This window comes from Rhinolophus sinicus, linkage group LG13, assembly GCF_036562045.2.
Source record: "Rhinolophus sinicus isolate RSC01 linkage group LG13, ASM3656204v1, whole genome shotgun sequence".
NCBI classification, from domain to species: Eukaryota; Metazoa; Chordata; class Mammalia; order Chiroptera; family Rhinolophidae; genus Rhinolophus; species Rhinolophus sinicus.
In genome coordinates, this window is record NC_133762.1 from 2,663,555 (window position 1) to 2,678,726 (window position 15,172).

Genomic DNA, 15,172 nt, shown 5'->3' on the forward strand with positions numbered 1-15,172 from the left:
TGCATTCGTCTCCCAGGCACTCACCCGGCATGCACAGTGTGCCAGGAGGTGCTCTTGGAGGTGGGGACCCGAGCCAGGAAGCAGCATGAGGGTCACTCACCTGGGCTAGAAACCAGGGGGTCACCACCAAGGAACTGTGTCCCATTGGCACTCAGCTCCCAGGCCATACACCTCCCCATCCAGAAACTGGGGTGTGGAGACGTCGGCCCCATCCCATGAGCCTGAGAATGAACACAACTGGATGAAAGAAAAGGCTCTTGCTAAGTAGTTAAAACTCACCTTCGTTTCAAGAATAGGAAAGTCCCATCCTTTGGGATTCAGGGGGCATCTGTCTGCTTTTGTGTGCATGTGTGACAGTTGGCATTCTTTGCTGAGACCGCACACTCTCGTCTTGTGTAAACCAATACTCGCCAACCTCCCAGAGCACTTGGCAGAAAAATAGACTCGTGTGTATCCCTGGCCACGTGGCTCCAAGGGACCCCCTGCTCCCCAGACAAAGCTGGCCCTTGCTGTTCTCGCTGATAAGCTCTAAAAAGGAACAGGATTTTGTGTTCTTGAACTTGATGTCTCCTATTGACCTGTGCCTGGTGTTCTGCCTTATGTTGGGGGAGGGGTGGATGCGAAATTCCAACTTAGGGTCTGGGAACAAAGAATTCATCAAGAAGCAGGCAGGGCCGAAGCACTTACACTTTGGTCAAGATTGAAAACCAGCACCCCATTTAGACACACACACTCACCCCCATTCCTACAGGACTGCACCCCGTAAATTACTTCAAGTCTGAGGACAGGATGGACCCCCCCCCCCCCCCCGTTCCAAGGCGACCATGCCAAACTCCTACAAAAACTGCATACAGTTCAAAGTCGTAATGGCAGAATGTGCCCTAATGCCTCCTGGAAACAACCCTCAAGCTAAGAAGCAAAATTGCTGATGGAAAAATGAAAGACAATAGCTACAGCTTTGAAGGAAGCCACACTTTTAGGACGTGCTACGAAGCATCCACTAAATCAGACAGTGGACTGCTGTCCTTCTGTTTTCTTACATACTTGGCCCTCCTTTGGCATCACTGCCTTGGTGCCAGTTCCGTTTCCTAACCACAAGCCCCATCCCAATGGCCAATGTTTGCTGAAACACACCAGCTGCCCCTGTAGGGAAGAAAACAAAAACCAACACGAGCTCCTCTTTGCACAAGGCTCCCAAGGGTCGTCTTGACTGGACCTCCAGTTGTATAAGGCAGATGTGGCCCTTAGTCCGTGGCTGGTCCCTTCTTCCCACCTCTGAAGCTCTTCCTTTGGTCTTCAGCTGACGGGGATGCCCAACGTGGAGTTTGAAGGCACTGACCAAAAACCCCGTCGACTTTGGGATGCCTGGCGCTTCCTCCTTCGCTGGCTTTTCCTCTTCCCAGAGAAACCTCTGTACCCATGCGAGAGATGGAAAATGCGATTGTGATTCTTTGTCTAGTACTTTCATCCCTGTCCACATTTTGCTAAAAGATGCAGATAAAGTTTGGAGTCCATGATTAAGGGCCTGAGCAAAATTAAATGGTAACCCAGCCCAGCCATTATACCCCAGAGTCTACCTGGAAAAATTCTAGCACGCGTACACAAGGAAATGTACACAGATGCTCCTGTCAGCTTGTGTGCTGCAGAAAACCAGACAGGACCAAATAATGTGTCTGCGACGGTACAGATAAACCGCAGTTTATTCAAACAATGGACCACTATACAGCACTTAGAACGAATGGATCAAGCCACGTGGATAAACTGTTGAATAAAAAAGCAAAAAGCCTCAGAAGGGCACTATTTATGGAAAATCTAAAACACAAGAACATTCTACATAGATACATGTTTCTTCAGGGTGGAGGTGGTTAGATGTATCTGTTATGTTCTCTTCGTCTCTGCTTCTGTCTCTTTCTCCCTCCTTCCCCTCCCTCCCTTCCTCCCAAGAGAGAAAAAATACGAAGCACATATAAAGACTCCTAACATCTATAATAACAGGATTGTGAGACCCCACTAATCTGCTATAGTAGTCTTGTCTATGATTTTGCCATCAAAGGAATGTTTTTGTAATTTTTTAAATGTCTTAATACTTTTAAACAAAGCCATGGGCAAGGAGGGGGTGCACCCAGGTGTCCTGGCGTGCGGGCTGCCCTGGTGGCTCCTACTAGCTGATTCTGACTAAGGGGAATGAACGCTGTGAAGCTGAGCTGAGAAAGGACGCCCATAAACGCGCCCTGGATTAGCTGAGCTTCCCGTTTAGTCGGTGTCCCTCTGCCGGCCCCAGGGCTGCAGGCAGGGGTCCCTTCAACCACCACGCTAGCTCTCTGCAGCCCTTTGGAGCAGCTGTGGCAGCCAGCATGGGCCCAGCTCAGGGGATGTGGGGCTCTCATCTCACTAATCTCGCCACCAGGACCAGATCCAGCTCCCCACACAGTTGTGTCACCCCCACTTCTCAGAGGGTGGTGCTGAGACCTAGGGAAGGTCTGTCTGCAGGCACATAACCTGTATTTGGAAGCCACTTGAATGCAGGATTCCACACCTAAGCCCCAAACCATGCCATCCTGAAGAAGGGGAGCCAGGCGGCCCCCTCCGCTCCCCACACTTTGGCAAAGACCCTGGGGTAACAGACCCCATTGCTCCCTCCCCCATCCGTCTATGGCTTCACCATCACAAAATCTGAAATCCGACAGTGGTGAGTGGCCACTTGTTGTCTTGTTAAATTTAGAATAGAATGCAATAAAAGTGAACTGCTAAAAATGATTTTAAGAAAACATACACAAGCCAGGCCCCACGTGTTTGCTGTTTGAATGATTACATTTAGCAGAATCCACTGTTTCCTTCAATTTGCTGGACACGAACTCACCCTTGCTTTCTGTGCTCTCTGCCTGAGGACCCGCAGTTAGTGGCCTGCGGGCCTGAGCTCAGCACACTTTGGGTATGAGGATTGGGAAGGCTCTGCACACCCCACTTAGTCCCCGTCCCCACCATGGAGCAGAGGCTTCTGTGGCCTTTCAAGCTGAGGACGCTCATCAGAGCTGGGACCCTTGCAGACAGCCACTTTCAGAGGGCATCTTTCAGGCTCTACAGACGGCCTGTGCACTACGTCCTGGGGTGGGGGACTCTTGCAGGGGGTGAGGCCGCCCGCCAGCCTCTGAGCTAGGCAGCTGGGCTCCCACCTGTGTGGGACACCTGAGCAGAGTTCCCCAGGCAGTCATCCATGGAGCAGGCCATAGGGCCTGCGTGAAGTGGTCCAGTGCCCTTGAGCTGCTGCGGCGGTGTGCCACAGCGGGCCCTCAGCTTTCTGTGATGTCATTGCTTCGTCATTTCATTCCTAGTCCCACTAGAGCAGCAGTCCCAGAGAGCAGAGTTCTGTCCCCCTTGGGGCCCTGGGTCAGCAAACACTGAAGGATGCGTGAGCCCCTCCCCTGGTCCCCACAGCCGTGATGGAGAGGGAGCCTGGTGGCCTCGGACGTGGCCTGGCATCCAGGATGCACTTTTCCCTCATTTTCCTTATTGCAGCCCGATTCCCCCAGCCTCCATGCCCCTGGGTGGTTGAAGAGACTATGTGAGCAGGATCGGTGACAAAATCCAGTGAAATGTGACTGCACTTGAATTCACTGGCCACTGGGGGAAACTGGGAGGTGTTACAGTAAAGATCCTGGCGGTCTTCACTGGGGAGGGGAAGCTGTAGCCAGCCAGGCCCCCGCTCCTGGGATCTCCTCTCCCTCAGGCCCTCTGAAGAAAATGCACTTTTTAATATTGATAACCATGGTTACTAGCCCAAGGGGCACAGCAGGAGGTTGGGGGGGGCACTTATTTTGCTGCGTGGCCAGTGGCCACTCTAATACAGTAGTAGTGCTCGCTGGGGAGTAAGTAAAAGAAATCGACTGTGTCTGGCCATTTACCCACTGGGACTGGGCAGGTCCCAGATCCACTAAAGGGCAGATCAGTGAGCTGAGCCCGCAGCACTGTTGCAGGTCGCCTTAGGCTGGGTGGAGCAGCCCCTGCTAAGCGCCCACCTACAGGAGGCCTGGGGCTGGCTCGCTGCTGGTGGCCCTGTCTCCTGCCGCTCTGGTTTGCTGCATGCAGTCCACTCCTGGAACTGGCTGGGGTTCCTGTTGGCCCCACGCGGGCTGAGTCCCCTGAACGTTTGCCCTGTGGTCACTGGGGTGATCCTACGTGGGGTCTGTGGGAATGGGCGCTGGACTTCCTCGGGGGTCAAAGGAAGAGGAGAGCCTCTGGGACCCCTGAGGGGGCAGGGGAGGAAGAGCACGCGCCCAGGCCCCGGGTGGGGCTCCTGCAGGCAGGCAGCATGATTACACAATGCCTGGATGAGGGGCGCGGTCCCGGGTAATCTGAGTAATGGCCCAGGACGGCTGTGGCAGCTGGCGGGCCTAATGCTCCTTAATATCTGCTTTCGTGGGACTAATGGCTGCGGATAAAACCTTGAACCGGGAAAGCAGGCCCAAACGCTAAGCCTGCTGACCGAGCATCACTTCGGGTTATGCTGGGAGCAGGAGGCCTTTCAGAGATTTACGTTTTTAGCACAACTGTTTGAGGACAAGCCCTCATTTGAGAATGTATGGAAAATAATAGACAGGTGGAGAACTAAACTCTTGGCGAGGATAGGAGGGAGATAGGCTGAGCCTGGTGTGGGGGCCCCAAGTGCCCTCTCACTGCCCCCCACACCCATTCTCACCTCCCCTGGGCTCACACCGTCTCCCTCCCCCTCCAGGGCCCCTCCAGACGACACCAGTAATCACACTTGAGTTTCTGCCACTTCTCTCATTTGTTTCTCACCAGAACCTGTAAACAGCAGTGTCATTGTGGAAAGGTCAGATGCCAGGCAAGGTGTTACCTAAAGCAGGTCCCAGAGGCCCCAGATGTGCCCAGCATTCACCGTTTGGTTGCTGGGTCACGGAGCTATGCCAAGTTCCCAGGGGGAGGGCCTGGGTCACTCAAGTGGATCTGTGCAGCGGCTACTTCCTGACCTCTGTGGAAGTGTCCCATCCGGATATTTTCCCATCCGGAAACTCACCCCTGCTGAAGTTCAGCCTGCTGTGCCCTGGAGGAGGCAGGGGCTTTGGCTCCCAAATCGTTAAGGCACAGAGGCTGCAGAACCTGCAGTGTCCCCACCAGAGCTGTGACTGACTCAGTTTCCCATATTGCTTCCTCTCTGCTGACTTGGCCGGCCGGAGCCTAGGGCCATCACTCTGCAGCGGGCTGTCATTTGTTCTCGTGTTCTGTAACCCCTTGGTCGGGAAGGATACCACACACGGGTGTCACACGTCCCTGCTCAGCTGTCCTCACGGGAAGACGAGGCTCCTTGTCACAAGAACAGGGCACTGCTTGGAGATGCAGAGGCCTGCCCTCCCTTCCCTGGGCCATCTCGCCTGTGTCCACCCGGCCTGCCCTCCCTGGTGTCCCCTGGACACACCTCCCTCCTCAGCCTTCCAGGTCCTCCGTGGAGGGCAGCGGCTTTTCTGCTACACCTTATTCACTCCCACAGGCCACCAGCTGCCATGCCAGCACCTGGGGCTGCCCGCACTGACAGCTGTCGCAAACATCTGGGCTCTCCTTAGCATGTTTGGAAGTTGTATGTCGGGACTGTCCTCTGTACACGCGTCTTTTACTCCTTTCTGCCCCTCTGGCCCCATTTTGAAGATCCTTCTAATCAATGATATTAGGTGGAACCATCAAACACTTGCCATTTGTTTAGGTCAAAAACACTCAAAGAGCAATTTCATATTTTTCTTTTTAGGAAGTTGACAAACTAGAGCAAATAACAGCCGGAGGTCAGGTTGGTTCTGGGAGTGGCCAGGTGGGGGCAGCAGAGAGCTGAGCTGGCAGACCCCAGGCTCCCCGGCTGTGGACAGAGCCAGGTCTGCAGAAGAAAGGAGAGAGTGGAGGAGGAGACAGGCAGTGGCTGGGGCAGCCCAGGACAGGGGCTGGGGGTGCTGCTCGCTGCTTTGGCCCACAACTGTGGCACTGATGAATACTGATTAATGTTGATGTGGAGTGTTGAGTACTGTAAACCTGACTCCTGGGTGGCGGCAGGCTTGGTCCCCATCTGAGACGGTCACCATTCCTGAGGGACACACTCGGGAGTTCAGGGGGAAGAGGGAAGTCCTCTGTCCTGCATACCCTGGTGACACACGGGTCAGCACAGTGGGGAGGAGAGGCATGGGTGGGGGTCTACGCTCAAAGACCTGAGAAAGATGCAGCTTCAGGCCTGGCCATCGGGGACCAGCTGTGGGATGTCGGCCAAGTCAGCGTGTCCCTGGGCCCAAGGCTCCTCACCAGCCAGAAAAATGCCACCTTCCTCCTTCATAGGCTAGAGGCAGACCCCAGGCAGAGCCCACACTAGCCCCAGGGGCCCCAACTTCCAGCCCCCCAGGCACCACTTTCCTTTAACATGAAGACCAAATTGGCTCATTTCCCATATTGGGGAGGCCAGTTTTGCCCCAAGATGTCTGAAGACCCTTCCTGTACATGCCCGATACCCACCCCTCCCCCGAGTCTCCAAATCTCCTGCAGAGCTCCCTAATCACCACCCTACCCTACCCAAATGTGGAATGGCAGCCTTTGTGACCCCAAAACAACCCTTAGCCATGACAGTCATACGAGGTCAAGTTGTAGTGAAGGTTTGAGCCGAATTGTGAGGTCGCCGCTCATGTTACCATGGTCGCCCTGTCCTGGCTGCCGCAGTGGTTGCCACAGAGCTCTGTCCGCCCCCACCTGTCCCCGCCTTTCTCTTGTGAAACTGTTATTTGTCTTTGTTCCACAGTCTCTTGTATGAACCCCACCTTCCGAAAAATTGCCCATTAAGATGATTTTCTGCTAAACTAAAAGACATCTGTCCCTAGAGACCGGTAGGCATTTGGCAACTCTGAACTGTATCCCATTGGCAGCTGCCCACAGGAGACCCTGAGTGGCAGAGACTCAGAAACATGCAGTAACTGACTGGGCATCCAACGGGATCCTGGGAGGTATGTTTTGCAATGGCCCCTTCTCCACTGCCTCGGTCACAATCACGCAGAACACCGGGAGGGGTTCCCAGGAGTGGGAAAGCCCAGAGCTTCAGCTGGCACCTTCACACACCTGCTCCATGGGCAAACTGCTTAACACCTCAATTTCCCTGTCTGAGAAATGGGGACAATAGCACCCTTTCCACTAACTTCTGCCATTGTTGAAGGATCAAAGGACTAATGCATTTATAAAGTGCTTTGAAAATCAAGCGATGTCTCTGGTCAAGGCCTGATACAAACCCTCCAACAATTTATCCTGCCAGCACCAGCTCCCTCCTCCCAGCTCCTGGCCCCCAGCTCCTGGCCCCCAACGCCTGGGACCTGGACCCACAGGAAGGGACGATAGGTATTTCTAACCCTGCCAAGGGTGGGAGAGTTCTGAAAGGAAGATGGAGCTGCGGGGACAACGGAACATTTACTGAAAACCTGGGTCCTGCGTACGCATGCGTTCATCACAGGCAGTATTCATGAGAGGGCAACACCCCACATGCACTGTGAAATGCCTCCTACAGTTGTTAGGTGAATTATGTCGTCTACGGGTGTCTCTTCGATCAGATTTCTTCATTGTGTTGTTCAAATCCATATCATTTTTGTTTCTTATCAATTAGTAAGAAAGTTTCTTACCAAGTAGTAAGATCTATCAGTTAGATCTCTCACCTTGTGAGTCTAATCTCTTCTTGTGAGTCTGCCAAGTTTTGCTTTATGTATTTTGAAGCTATGTTATTAGGGGCATGAACCTTTAGAATTCTTGGAACTCTTGGTGAGTTGAACCTTTTCTCATTCATTATCTTTTCTTTTTATCTTAGTCATTCTTTTTGACTTAAAGTCTGCTTTGCCTGAGGTGAGTTATGTCTTTTTCCATCCTTTTGGGTTCAAGTTTGCTATATCCTTATGTTTGAGGTGGGCTTCCTGCAAATAGGAGATGGCAGATTTTTCTTTTATTAGGTTGGTGCAAAAGTAATTGCAGTTTAAAAGTTAAAAAAAGAATTGCAAAAACCGCAATTACTTTTACACCAACCTAATATAAAGCATGGTCTTTTATCTTGAGCATTTATCCCAGTTCTATGTAAGTTCTGACATGGTCATTTAAATCTCCCATCTTACTGTGTTTCTATTTGCCGCCCCTGCTCTGTGTCCCTTTTACTCTGCGGTTGTGCCACCTTTTATATTGACTGAATATTTTTATTCTGTTTTCTTTCCTCTCCATTGGATTGGAAATCACCCATTCTTTTCCTACACTTTTATTATCTGCTTGTGATTAGAGCAGGCATTTTGACTTATTGAAGTGTAGTGTTAAATAGTGCTTTTGCCCTCTTTCTCGTCAATGCAAGGACCTTAGAATTCTAACTCAGCTGGTTAAGTTTACCGTTACCCAAAAGAGGGGCTTCCCAAATCTTCCCTTGGACCACACTGGATCTGAGAGATATACAGAGATATTTCAGAAGAAACGGGAGATTCCAGGGGCAGTGAATTTAGGGAATGCTGGGTTACATAAAAGTAAAGAAGTATCTTCATTGCAGGACTTCTCAGAGCCTTTACTATCCTAATATGCATTGTGACTGTCAAAGAGGAAAATATAGCATGCAGAGTTGCCATGTTTATTTACACGGGATCATTTTTTTGAGAATGCCCTGGCTCTAAGTAGCCCAGTTTAGAAGTTTAGAGAGGAGTGTTACTCCCAGGAAAATACAATACTATAAGAGGTAGCATCTCTCAGGTAGGGGCCCCTCAAAGTAAATGTCATTCCCCTTCATCCCAGTGTTCCCTTGGGAGGAAGGAACTGGGCATGATGGGGAGAAGGGACCTCAGCTAAGCAAAGTTTCCCAGGACTAAAGAAAATGTGGGACTGCTAACAGTCTCTTGAATCAAGCTTTTTCTTGTTCGCTTGCTTTCTGAATCAATTGGGAAAGAAATAATGAGCTTTAAAAAATAGCATGATGCAGCCATGAGAAAAAAGGCAATCCTGGGGTTCGGACAACTTGGATGGACCTTGAGGGCATTACGTTAAGTGATATAGTCAGACACAGAAAGACAACTACTGTGTGATATCAGTTTAGCTTTTTCAGATTCTCAGAGAAACGAAGGGCAAAGTAATGGTTACCAAGGTTTGGGGGGTAGGGGAAATGGGGAGATGTTGGTCAAGGGATCTAATGTACAGCATGGTGACAACAGTGAGAATACTGTATCAGACACTTGAATGTTGCTAACAGAGTGGATCTTAAATGTTCTCACCACAAAAAAGAAATGGTAACTATGTGGCCGGATGGCAATGGTAGCTGATACTGTGGTAGCAATCATTTTGCAATTTGTAAATGTATCCTATCAACACGTTTCAGACCTTAAACTTACATAGTGTGTGTGTGTGTATCAATTACAAATCACTAAAGCTGGAAAATAGAAATGTAACATGGGACCTTGGAACAGAAAAAGGACATTAGATAAAAACTAAGGAAATCTAAATAAAATACAGTCTTTAATGAATGATAACATATCAATATCAACTCATTAATTATAACAATATAATGTTATACATGAGGACTGACAATTAAGTTCATGAACTCATCCTAGAAAAAGTGCTACATACCTCATTGCTGAATATCACTACAGTCATCTTCGCAGTGCTCCCCTTGGGAAGCTGTGCACCGATGCCAGTGCCTAGTCCACCCTTCAAAGCAATTTTGGAACTCTTTTTCTGGAATGGCCATCAGAGCTGTCATATTACCCTTGATGTCCTGAATGTCATCAAAATGTCTTCCTTTCAATATTTCCTTTATCTATAGGTAAAGAAAGAAGTCATTGGGGGTCAGATCAGGTGAGTAGGGAGGGTGTTCCAATACAGTTATGTGTTTACTGGCTAAAAACTCCCTCACAGACAGTGCTGTGTGAGCTGGTGCATTGTCCTGATGCAAGAGCCATGAATTGTTGGCGAAAAGTTCAGGTCGTCTAACTTTTTCATGCAGCCTTTTCAGCACTTCCAAATAGTCAACTTGGTTAATTGTCCAGTTGGTATAAATTCATAGTGAATAATCCCTCTGATATCAAAAAAGGTTAGCAACATTGTTGCAACAAGTTCACAAACTTAATTGTCTGACCTCATATATGCTACCATAGTAATATCTATCACATGTACATATTATATAATCATATCAAGGTATTGTAATGATATGTTAATAATAGAAGATTGCAGGGTATATGGGAATTCTCTATACTATCTTCTCAATTTTTGTGTAAATCTGAAACTATTACAATTTTTTTTTTTATGAAAAGAAGAAAGCCGCAATCTCTGCCGCTGTTCCCACACTTTGCAGAACTGGCCTTTATCTGCTGTGAGCTCACACTTACTACCTTTCTCCTTAGCAGCCCTGCCTTGGCCTGTTTTTCAGAGACTTTTCAAAAGATTTTATCCACAGGTTAAGAACCAAAGTCTTTCTGCTAATTATAACGAAAGAGTCAAGTAACAAGACTACCCCAGTCCCCGCACTTTTTGCTTAAAGCTTTCCTGAGATATATTTGATTCACCTTACATTTTTGTTTGGGGGACATTTTTTGCTTTATGGGTTTTGCAACCTAATTGGTTGAAATCCAAATTTTTGTCACTGCTAAGCATTCCTCAAGAGATGAGCCTGGGAGGAGGTCGTCTAGGAGAGCACTCTGAGCTCGCCCTTTCCCATGAGGCATGCCACATGGCGTAAATAACTACAAGCCCGGTGACAAAGGAGACCGCCACGTGTAGAACCCTTCCACACTGACTCATGTTTCAGTGCTGGCCTGGTGAAGGCACAGCTGGCTCCAGGAAGCTCCTGGCCGTCCTGTCATCCCCCAGCAATTCTGTTCTTCCTGCGAAATCAGCTGCTAGAAACAAAGTCCAACTGGGGTGAAATAACTTCTTGCCATGGTCCTGCCCTAATTTATTCTCGGAAACACAGACATCTTAAAGGAAGGGAAGGTCAAGCTGACTTTCATATAATTGGATCCATGTTTTGGGAGATTGGCCATAGATCCAGAGGAAAGATTTAAGAAGCATGAGCCACGGTGTTGGGAATTTGGAAGTCCCTCGTTAGTTCCACCAGAAGGCAGAATGTCACATTCAGTCTTTTATAGATTCCAACACAGTGACTCATTAGAGTTTCTTACATGTGGTTGGTGGACTTGCAAATTAATGAGATGTCAGGAATTTGGTGAGAAGGAAAACCGGCTCAGATGATGCCCTCTCCTTGGACCTTCCTGAAGCTCCAGCCGTGAGCAGGCCAGGCCCCCAGCAGGGCCAGACACACTGGCCTCTTTTGCCCAGACTGGCAACACCAGTTCTTGACATTCAAACCATCGTAGGACTTCTAAGAAGCTTCGATGTAATTGGTTTTTTCTACCCCAAAGTCCCTGGCTTTATTTTCATTGTAGAGATTATTCTGGAAACTGAAAAATATTAAATGTTTGGCAGGATTTTCACCCATGTGCCTGTTATCCTAACACACATCATCTGCCAACATTGCAACATAACCCACTGAGAAGCCAAACAATAAACAAACAGAAAAGAGAAAAAATGAAAAGAAAGCTCTTATTATCAGAGAGGAAGCCGCTGTCTAGCTGCGGTCCTCCCATTGCTAGGTGCACAGTAGGTCTCTGGGGCCCAGGTCCACTGCTAAACGACCGGCGATGGAGGCATGGTAAGACTCCAGCTCCTGGGGTGGCCGGATGGCTCAGCTGGTTAGAGCGCGAGCTCCCAACAACAGGGTTGCCGGTTCAATTCCCGCATGGGATGGTGGGCTGTGCCCCCTGCAACTAAAGATTGAAAACGGTGACTGGACTTGGAGATGAGCTGTGCCTTCCAAAGTAGACTGAAGGACAACGACTTGGAGCTGAGAGGCCCTGGAGAAACACACTGTTCCCCAATATTACCCAATAAAAATTAAAAAAAAAAAGACTCTAGCTCCCCACTAGCCTGGAGCCAGTGGGGTGGAGAAGGGTGGTGTGAAAAGTGTTGATGTAACAATGTCCAAACCTGTAGAGAATTTTTATATGGGTTTATTTGAGCCAAATTGACAACAGATGCCAGGAAGCCAGATCTCAAATGCTCCAGAGAGCAACTGTTTGCAGCTTATTTTATCCATGTGGAAGTAAGGAGGGAAGGTAAGAAAGGTTACGTGAAGGTGGGAGAAAGCCAGGTGAGGAGAACTCTATGCCTGGATTACAGGATAGTTGACAAAATTATGTGCTCCCTTGAGGGGTCTGGAAAAGAGGATTACCTTTGGCATTTCAAAGCTGCAGGAGAGCAATGGACAGGACTTGGGTAAGGCAAAGCTAAACCTTTCGTGGAGTAAGTCATAGGCCTGGGGCCTTACTGTCCACCCTGACCTGCCCAGCTAGCAATTATCATCAGTCACCCTGCGGGGTTACGTTTGGTCACTGAGCTTGTCAGGTTTATTACGGAGCCCCCACCTTTCATTCACAAAAGGCTGCTGACGACAGAGCAGGGCCCAGTTGGCACCCCTATAGCAGACGCCTCTCTGCGTCCCCAGCCTCATCTTTCCTTGACTTATAGTTTACCAACAGATCAGCCCCTGTGGCTTGAACTCAGAAAGTCCCCTGTCCCACCCAGTTCCGTTTTATAAAATTACCTTAAAACTTATGGTTAATACCCTTATGCCTATCGATCACAACCCCAATGGTTTAGCATTCTTTCCAGGCTACTCCCGTCATTGTTCCTGGGCTGCAGACGCCACTGGAGAACCACGTGGCCAGAGAGAAGGCTCCATGCAGACCCCCGGAACCACCACGTAGCCTTTAGGGGAACGCCCAGATTTTCCCTTAAATAGCCCAGCTGGTCTGAGAATGGAAGGCAGTTGTGGGTGTGAACGTGCTCGCTGCCTTCTCAGACCACTGGTGCTCTGATAATAAACGCTTATTCTATGACCCAATTCTTGTGTCTGTCTATTGGCTGAGCGGCGCAGGCAGCGCGAGCCCTGCAGTCAGTTGCCCTCCAGTGTCACTGGTATTAAACTATTGACACGGCCAGGAATCCTTTGGAGAGTGAGCAACATATTATGGCCATCTTAGCCCCCGAGGCTCACCAAAAAGACCGACTTTCAGAGAGAGAGGGGGCGTCCAAGGCATACGTTCCAAATGTCTGAGCATCTTATTTCCCCCAAGTGGAGAAGCCTACTTTGTTTTTCTGTCAGCCAGTGGTGGGTTTACAGAGAAATGGTGGCAGAGTGTGCAGTGATCAAAAGCATTGATAGGCCTGTAGGTCTCTGCCTGACCTACTTACTCATTTAGTAATTTTTATGATTATCTTTGATAATAACACCAACAATTTAAAATTCCTCTCTAGCCTTCTTCATTTCCAGTGGTACTGTTCAATGAAATACGAGTTTCCTTTACTTTTTGTAATCTATCACTTCCACCTCTCGATTTCAGAGACTCCGCCCATTGAGTCACTTATAAGTCAACACTATCTTGTTTTAAAATAGATGAAAATAATTCACTGTGTTTCTAAATTTGAATTGGAAATTATGAGTATGAACTTGTGATGAATTTTCTTTTATACATTGTATATTATTATATTCCATAGAATTGCTGCATTATATATTATATATGTATGTTATCATATATGCACACACACAACTGCATAGTTCTGCCCACGGAAAAGACCTAGAAACAATTTAATTCAGAAGCAGATATTGGTTCCTAAAAGCCATTTCCCACTAAACGGAACCACGGTTCCTTGGAAGATGATGGAGTCCAGGTCCAGGGCAGGAATGTCCAAGAAGAACTCAAAACATCTTTTCATCCAGGACAGAAAGAAGTGCTGAGACTGCTGGGCTCATGCCAGGAGGACTCAAGTTCAAACAGTTTGGGCAGCAGTAAGAAGAATTACTGCCGTGGGTGGAAAAGCATCAAACATGTTTCAATCCATGATTGCTCAGCAAACAAGAAACACTTTAGCCACCTGGGGACGAGGCAGGGAACCAACTCATTGCTCTGGAAACCGAGACCTTTCCCCTGCCTTTCCTATGTGAGCTGTGAGTCTCAGGGTAACCAATCTGACCAGGGGAGTTTCACTCTATTAATGACTTCCGGCTAATAAATGAAGAAGGAATGACAGAATGAGAAGGTCACCATGTTGCAAGACCTTGTGACACAACAGGCTTTAGGCAATTACCATCAAAGGTGGCCAACATCCCCCAAGAGAGACCAGCGGGCCCCAAGTGCCTCCCGATGGCACGTGCTGCCAGGGAAGGCTGAGTCCTGATGCCAGGAGTGCCCTGCCTCCACTGTGCCACTTGCAGCAACCCATCTGCCCCCTGGAAGGCCCCCCGATAAAAGCTGTGAGCCTCTCCGGCCTCTGGAGCCTATGACCACCAGTGCACAAGGAGAGCAACCCTGCACCTGGCCCACAGCTGCTGCAGGTGGCACTGCCCCACTCCCTGTGTGCCCACAAAGCCAGGGGAAGTCACACTTTGGCCCCGTGTGCCCACTCTGCTGGGGCAGGGCTGTCAACCCTTGGTGGGCACAGACCTGAGCAGAGCTGATAAAAGCGAAGGACGGACCCCCCTCTACCTCCCCCCCAGAAAACGGCCCAGCCCACCTGCACAATCCTGCGTGCACCTCCGGAGTCGAGAATCTCCTGGGCGTCCTCCGGCCTAGGTAGGTCCTCCTGCAGCTGGGGGTGGGGCACGGTCCCAGGCTCAGGCTGCACCCAGGGCTCCGCGGGGAGAGCATGACCGCCTGGGCCCATTTCTGCTCCTCCTCACATGCGCTCCGGGCAGGTCCACCACTCAGTGCCCTCACCTGGAAGTGGAAACAGCCCTGACTGCCCTCGCATCCACCCTGTCTGCGTCTCTGTGAGATGAGGGAGGCAGCCCATGCCGGAGGAATCACAGGTGTGTGGGGAGACACTGCACAGAGGGTCGTGCAGAGGAGAATTTCAGGGTTTTTCCTTTCTTAACATTCAATGAAAGCTGGACTAACCATGCATAGTGTCACAGTAAACCCACAGAGCTCCCAGCGTGGCAAAGTTGGGGTGACTGTGGCTACAGGTCACGCAGGTTGCTGGTGGAGTGGGGACAGTGGGGAGTGGAAACCCCCAGGCGTGGATGAGAGTCAGAGGGCACTCACACTGCCTTCCCTGGGTGGTCATCTTGACCTCT